The following is a 7,815-nucleotide window of genomic DNA, read 5'->3' on the forward strand; positions in this document are numbered from 1 at the left end:
CCTAAGCATGTGCCCTAAGCCCCCTTAGCAGCTTGGCTGGGAGAGAATTTGAACACCTAGAGGACCACTCTCAAGTTGTACCTTGCTGCTGAAACTCAGCTAGCCTCCAGACGAGCTGATGCATTCTCATTCTCTCTTCGCGTTCTTCTCCTGCTAGAACACTTTCTAGAATGTTAAGGAGCACATGTGTCTCCAGCCTCCAGTCTGCATCCTTCCCGTTTATTCAAGAATTTCCTGTCCTGAATCTGACTGTCAGCCCCAGGTCTGCCTTCACTTTCCCTGGGGGCCTGGCCAGGTCTTTATTATGCAAACAGAACTCCCCAACGCCCTCCACCAAATACAAGCCCTGATTTGTCTGGACAAATCCAGGACACAGGTTACAGATGGGTTTCCTGCTGGGACCAATGCCATTAATCATCTGTTTGGAACTGAGCATAAATTTCTTATGGAAACAATGTGTCAACTGGAGGTTCGGTCGGGTCCCTCTCCAGTTCGCAAGAGCCCATTGAACCAAATGTGGCTAACTGTACTAGGCTCAGTTCTGTGATTTGGCAACAGAATTAGCACAATCAGGAGGGACAGTTATGTAGAAAAAAGAAAAGGACCCGTCTTTCTCCTTTCCTGAATACTGGGCCAGTCCTGGGAAAGTTCCTAAAACAAACCGAGCATGTTTACTGTCTTTGGCTTCCTGCCATCTCCCCCATGCACCCCTCCCCCAAACTGTAATGCCTCTGCCCTCAAGCATTCCTGAACTGATGCTGTTTGAAATCCCTCAGGTAGGCATCTCACCCAGGCTGGCCTATCCCTGCGCAGGCTCCAGGCACCAACATCAGGCCTGCCGCCCCATCCCACAGTCCCTCTGCATAGACCTGCCCTCTCAGAGTCATAAAAGGAAGACAGCAAAATCAACTCGTGCTCGGCTATGAGGGCTGACTGTGATTTGGCCTCCCAGGCATGTGTGCCAGACCTTCTGGTGGACTTTCAGATAAGTCAGCAGCAGGATGCAGAGAATAAGTTATGTATGTTTCTATGAGCATTGGCAGAGCTCCAGGCCTGTACTAAGTGGTTACCTATATCATTTATTTAGCAATATTTGAGCACCAAGAACAATGAGCCCTAGGACCATAGTTAAATGAAACAAATGTCCCTGTCCTCATGGAGCTTACATTCTAGGGCATTATCTCAATTTGTTTTCATAATCACCTAGATGCCTGCGGCTATCATGTCCCCATTTTACTCAGTGAAAAACCTGAGGTACCTAGAGATTTCATAACACACCCCAAGAATATGTGGCTAAGTAATGAACCCAGCCAGGCTCTCTGTGATGCCTGGGCCCATGTCTTCACCACTGGGTCCAGTCATCTGGGAGCCAGAGTTCCCCAACTCCTGGCCCCCACCACAGGTGGGATCGAAAATCTGGGCTCAATGTCTCCAGGCTGTTCTCGTTTTTGTCTGCCTCTTTCCTTTCTTGTCTTCTGAACTTGAGGACTCTCAAGAGATCCCAAATTTCCCACAAGCTGAAAGGAGGGAAGAGGGGACAGGAAGACTGGGAGCTGTGGGTCATATGTGGACTGGAGGCTGTCTTTATGACTGCAGCCTCTGCCGATCGAGGATTTTCTCAAACCTCCTTGAAGTCTCAAGAACCGGTTATTGTCAAAGGGATGAGTCATTGGATAGACAGTCTATTTTGAAATAAAACATTACAGTAATAAATTTATTCAACAGCTAATACTTTGAATCTAAATAATTAGTATGTTTTATACAAAAAAAAAATAGAAAATATAAATTCTCTTTGCAATCCAGTGTGAGACATGAACACTCAGTAGTCACTGAGTTAAAAAAGCAAGTCGAGACATTTAAAGGGGGGCCAAGTTTTCTATGAGGCCTGAAACTAGGTGCATTTAGTCAAGGCCAGCACAGTCTCAACAGCCCCTGACCTTTCTAGAATTGAATACCTGTTTAGTTCTTGAGGGTGACTCCCTGCTCTTCAGAGACAAAAAGAAACAACTAGGATGTGCTTCTTCTGCTAATGTTTGATCTCAGAGAAATGCCCTTTACATCTGCAAGATCAGAACTCCTCCCTTCTGTAATACAGAACTTTGGATGCCGCCTAACCCAGTTTTAAGTTCTGTATTCTCAGAAGACTCTTAGCCATCTCCTTGCATTTAGAACAACTATCACATGTGTAGGTCTGGTCAGCAAAGGATTCTGTTCCAGGAAGAGGACTCCCACCCCCAACCTTCCTCTCCTCTCAAACCCCACTTCCCATATGGAGGTATATCCCCTCTTCCTTCTCTTGCCCTCAACTTCCTTCTTCACGGTAAGGCTTTCAAAAGGATCATCCTCATACCGCTCAAAGGCTGCCTCCGGCAGCTTGGCTGGGGGAGTAAAACTAACAGAGAAGAGAGAAAAGGGAAGCAAAAACGTGAGGGGAGACAGACTTTTAAAGGGCAGGAATGAAGCTCTTTGAGTTATTTTCAACATTTTTAAAAGCCGAATTGAAATGGTATGTTTATCCTTTAATAGCATGAGCTACAAGCTTGTCAATACCAATAAGCCAGTTTATTTATTAGTCCAAAAAAATCATTAAGCACCTGCTAAGTGCTAGACCCTGAAAATACAGAGGCGAATAAAGCAGATGTGTTGCTGACCCACGCAGAAGTTTACATTATAGAGTGTGAGAGAGACAAAATCAAGTAAACAAACTAACTACATAAAAAGATTGTAGCTAGGATGAAAAAAAAAAATAGTGATGTGACACAGAAAAACAGAGAGTAGAAACTACTTGAGGTAAAATGAACAAACAGGACCTTGCTGACACTGGTAACTCTGATTTGAATTAATTAATTAAAAGTGGAAAGCAAAGTAATTGTTACTCAATAAATATAATTATTTTGATAAATGATACTTTTCAAAGCATGGGCTCCATGGAATTGTTAAAAGGAGGGCTTCCTTTATGAAAGATTTTAAAACACTGATCTTCAAAGCCCCATTTAAGAAACACAGAAACAGTCAACTTTTTGAGATTGCATGGCTAATTTTTGGTTGACCAGGAATAAGATGGGTCTCCTTCTCCCCAGAACAGGGTTTTTTCCATTACGTCATGTCTCATATCACACAGAGATGACCCAGACGGCAGTGCCAATCATGTTTGGAAATGTGGCTGAATTGAAGCCTCCTGGGTTCACAGGCTGGCTCTGCCACTCCTCTGGTTGTTGTGCACACTAAATGACATACTTTCACGTCCTCAAGTGTCATTTTGATGAGAGAAAAAGAGTGATTCTCGAGGTCACACAGACAGTGTGGAGTTGGCAGTTTCTCCCCAGGTCTGCGTGGGTTTTCTCCAGGCTTCCTCTCGCATCCCAAAGATGGGCACGTGAGGTGAATGGACGTATAGAATTTGTCCCAGTCTGAATGAGTGGCCCTGTGATGGAAGGGTGTCCTGTCCAGTGTAGGTTCCCGCCTGACGCCCTCAGCTGCCAAGACAGGCTCCAGCCACCCTCGACCCCGAGCTGGAATAAGCTGGATGTAAAAGAATTCCCTTGTTTTTATACATCTTTCTTAAATGCATGTATAGCTCACATTCATTTCAATGTTTAATACTAGGCGTTTTGGGTCTTTAGAAGTTTGGTCATGTTTTTGTGACCAGAATATGCTGTAGGAACTTGACTCTTGTTTCTAACAATTAGCCTATGGTAAAATCGGTTTCATGGTATGTCGTTTTGCTTCAAGTCACAGTTTTCAAGCACCTATTGACGAGACATTAAGTGAGGATTTACTGTACTATGTGCAGAAACTGTAGTGCCGAAGAGCACATGCTGACTACTTGGTAGATACTAGCTACCGTGAGCTGGGTCTCAAGAGGCCACAAACCCAGAGTGGCTTCATGCGTGGCTCTCAGCAGCCTGGTACTGTACAAGAGCACTGTTTAGTTTTAGGGATTACGTGACCCTGGAGGGGCGGAGCTTCTCTACTTATAAGCAGATGAACTTTTCATACTGGCTCATTTCCTCTCAGTGATCTTTCTGGAATGGCATGACATTAACTTTTCAGATGTCTTTTAAGCAACATTTGACCAACCTACTCAATTAAAAGCCTTTCTAAGTCCCAGGAGCTTAGAAGAGAAAAGTCATGATAAAAATTTAAATGGTACCTTACAGTCACCAGAGCAGAATTACTCCTCAGAACCACCCTGTGAGCCAGGCAGGATAAATAAGTGCCCATGAGATCATTTGTCTTTCCCTTGAGGCCCAGATTCACTAAGAGGATTTCTTTCTTGCCTCAGCCTTTAATTTTGGTTTTGTTACAGTCAGGCCCTATGTAACGGCATGCTCCCATAAGATTGTAACAGAGTTGAAAAATTCCTATCTGCTAGTGATGTTGTAGCCGTCGTGACATCGTCACTCTCATGACCTCGTAGCCATCATGATGTCGTAGTCATTGCTATGTCATCGGGCAAAGCGTTACTCACGTATGCAGAGATGCTGGTGTCAACAAACCTACTGCGCCGCCAGTCGTATCAAAGTATAGCGCATACAATTATGAACGGTACATGATATTTGATTACTATAATAACTGACTATGTTACTGGTTTATGTATTTACTATACTACAGTTTTTATCATTATTTTAGGGTTCTTTCTACTTATGAAAAAAGTTTGCTTAAAACAGTACATCGTGATATTCCAGCAGCAGCCTCACACGTCTCGCTTACCGCGCCTCTTGATTACATCATTTTCCTCTTGTGCTGATTTAATCTCATGTTGTATTGTACAGTAAAATACTGTACAGGCTTGTAGCCTAGGAGCAATAAGCTTTACTATAGAGCCCAGGTGTGTATCAGGCTGTACCATCTAGGTGTAAGTACATTCTATGATGTTCACACAACAAAATTGCCTGAAGACGCATTTCTCAGAGCATACTCCCATGTTACGTGGTGCGTGAACTGTATTCGTTTATTTAGCTCATGTTTATCCGGCACCTATTAAGTGCCAGGTTCCGTGTTAGGGGCTGTGGATATAAGAATGAAAGCTAGTCGTCGTCTCTGAGAGATTCACACAGGACAGCAGAGAGATACAAAGAAAAGGATGATTATAATGTGTAACAAGACTAGAATGGAGGTGAGCTTAGAAAGTTGATGAGAGTGCAGAAAAGGGGCATGCATTCCACTTGATTAAAGAGAGACCTGCCCAGGAAAATACAAATAAAAAGTAGGATAGGGTTAGCTGTCTAAACTGACTCCGCCATCTGTTTTGAGGCAGAACTCACAAAAATCGCTGGTGCTCTCTTTCACATATTTCTGCCTCTTCATTTCCCAAGAACAAGTACTTTGCATGATCGAACACAGCAGGAAGCACACCACTAATGTTCAGCCTGTCCTGGCAGATTTATTTATCCACAGAATAAACCAAAGCATTGGTTCATTATATATTTAAATGCTAATGACTCCTGTGAAGAAAAGGTGAATGCTGGTGGCACAGCTAGACAGAGCTGGCTTGGCCCTTCATAGTGGGAGAAGCCAGCACCCAACTGGGAAAGGAGCACCCCAAAGCCAATCCAGCACAAGGTCCCGCATGAGACTGAAGCCCTGTCCTCCAATGGCTCTTGCTAAACTGCGTTAGTGTTGACCGAAGGCGAGAGAGTAACACACATGGGCCAGAAATGATTTCTCTGCTCTCAGTAGCATACAAGTCACTGAAGGTTTTCTTTGGGCAGGAAGTTTTGATAGGGGTTAAGAAAGATTTTTAAGACTAGGAAGCTGTTGGGCAGTAAGAGAAGAGTGAAATAGGGATGAAGAGGCAGTTGGGTCTGTGTGGATTAGGGCGAATATTTTCTTGCCAGCCTATGTCAGAACTCAGTGTGGCGTAACGGTAGAGAGCACATACCCAGGGACCAGACAGTCTAAGCGAGTGTCCTTGATCCAGCACTTGATAGCTATGAGATCTTGTTCAAGTTATTTAACCTCTCTTACCTCAGTTTCCTCATCTGTAAAATGAGAATGATAATAATAATCTACTTCATAGGGTTGTTGGGAGGATTAAATGAGTTCATACTTGAAAAGTGCTTAAAAGAGGTCTTGGCACATAAGAAACCTTCAATAAATACCTGCCATCATTATCATTATTGCTAGACGGTGTAGGTTAGTAGGAATTCGCAGAATTAAAATGGAGGAAATAAAGGAAATTTTTCCTAGGTCATGACTTGTCCTAAAGCATGTTGTATTGTGCTTTATAATTTACAAAGCATTTTCCCATATGTTATCTCCGTTTTCTGATTTGTAAAATGGAAAAAAAAAAAAACAATAAAAAAACAGGTCTCATATAAAGCTTCCAGAGGAATTAAATAAGATACTTCACATAATGTGTTCACATAAATGTTAGTTTTTACAATTTGATACAATTCCCTGCTACCTAGTAGATGCTCATTCGATGTTTGTTGAGTGAAAGTGAATTAATAAATATTATCCTCATGAGAGCCCTATGGAGTTTATTATCTGCAATCTTTTTTTAAGGTAAAAACAAGTTTAGAGAAGCTAGCTAGCTGAACTTACACAAGGAAAGGGTCGTGGTTCCAACTATAGTTCATTTTCCAAGATACCAAAGCTGACTTAAATCAGGACTTGGGTGGCCATCTGCTTAAGGTATTAACACTGGTGGCTTTACGCTCTAAACATCAGGGCATTTTCTACTAGGCTGGGCTCAGCTGTGTTTCCTGCCATCTTTTCAGAGGCTCTGACACACCAGAATATTAGAAGGCAACACCATGCCACAGTGAGTGTCAAAGCCATCACAAGCAACCGTATGGCCTAAGGTAACCTCTGAAAATAGTTCGCTATTCACTTGACCCAGAAAAGCCCACAAAATCAGGCAAGATGAGAGGTTCAAATCTTCGTGTTCACTTTAAAAACACTTGTGAAACTGCCCAGGCCATCAAGGATATACATATCTGAAAAGGCACCAAGTATCTGAAGCATGTCGCTTTCCAGAAGCAGTGTATGTCATTCTGTCGTTACAATGGTAGAGTTGGTAGGTGTGCCCAGGCCAAACAGTGGGGCTGGACGCAGGGTCGGTGGCCCAAAAAGACTGCTGAATTTTTGCTGCACATGCTTAAAAATGCAGAAAGTGACGCTGAACTTAAGGTTTAGATGTAGATTCTCTGGTCACTGAGCGCATCCAGGTGAACCAAGCTCCCAAGACACGGCACAGAACTTACAGAGCTCGTGGGCGGATTAACCTTATGTGAGCTCTCCCTGCCACATTGAGATGATCCTTACTGAAAAAGAGCAGATGGTTCCTAAACCAGAAGAGGAGGTTGCACAGAAGGAAAAGGTATCCCAGAAGAAACTGAAGAAACAAAAACTTATGGAGTAAATTCAGCATCAAATAAATGCAAACAAACAAACAAAAAACCACATCATTATAGACAGCCTTTTAAGGGCATCTCGAAAAACAAAAACAAAAACAAAAGGCCCCTGATGCCAAACTGATAATTAAAATTTTTAAATTTTATGTGATATGTATTTTACCACAACTAAAAAACAAATTCAAGTTTAACTTTCAAAGAATGGAAAATCATGATCAATTTATTTTACTTCTAGGTTCATTTGTTCCTTAACCTAAAGACAAGTCATGGATCTCACATCTCATCAGAAGTCAGCAGGATGCCCTTGGCTCTCTACAGGTGGCTGCCTCCTCCTCAAACAATCTTAACTCTGACCAAAGTCCCTTGGGGAATTTGATGTGGGCCCCAGAGTCCCATGTAAAGCCCCTGCTGCCTTGGATCTATAAATGATGTTTGCAGGAGTTTCCTACAAAGA

General features: G+C 42.8%; 1 pseudogene; it reads left to right on the forward strand.

The window, feature by feature from the left end:
• The first annotated feature begins 922 nt into the window (after positions 1 to 922).
• Positions 923 to 7,359, forward strand: LOC102889269 (annotated as a pseudogene).
• Positions 7,360 to 7,815: the final 456 nt, after the last annotated feature.

Source organism: Pteropus alecto, unplaced genomic scaffold (genome assembly GCF_000325575.1).
Source record: "Pteropus alecto unplaced genomic scaffold, ASM32557v1 scaffold3, whole genome shotgun sequence".
In the NCBI taxonomy this organism is placed as follows: Eukaryota; Metazoa; Chordata; class Mammalia; order Chiroptera; family Pteropodidae; genus Pteropus; species Pteropus alecto.